Here is a 361-nt window from a genome sequence, read left to right on the forward strand (position 1 = left end):
GAAGAGAAAAGAAAGGAAACCCCCCCCCCCCCCCCCCCCCCCCTTAAATCTGGAGATATATGCTTAACAAAGCACAGCATAATACAAGCGTTTGTTCAAAATATTTTAATAAAGATTCTTTCCGACATAGATACACATACAAACGATCGTACATTGCTGTCATAATCTGATTGACCTATTTAATATATATCACTCTTTACACATCCGTGACCTGCCAACAGATCCATCATGGCTCCTATTTTGCCATCCAACCTGACAGTCCGAATTTGTATTATCTGCAAGTAGTGGAAAATAGCAGGACTCGTTTTTGAAAAGAAAAAAAAAAAAAAAAAAAAAAAAATTTTATTTTCAAATGGGAGAG

This window comes from Aptenodytes forsteri, unplaced genomic scaffold (genome assembly GCF_000699145.1).
Source record: "Aptenodytes forsteri isolate BGI_AS27 unplaced genomic scaffold, ASM69914v1 Scaffold396, whole genome shotgun sequence".
In the NCBI taxonomy this organism is placed as follows: domain Eukaryota; kingdom Metazoa; phylum Chordata; class Aves; order Sphenisciformes; family Spheniscidae; genus Aptenodytes; species Aptenodytes forsteri.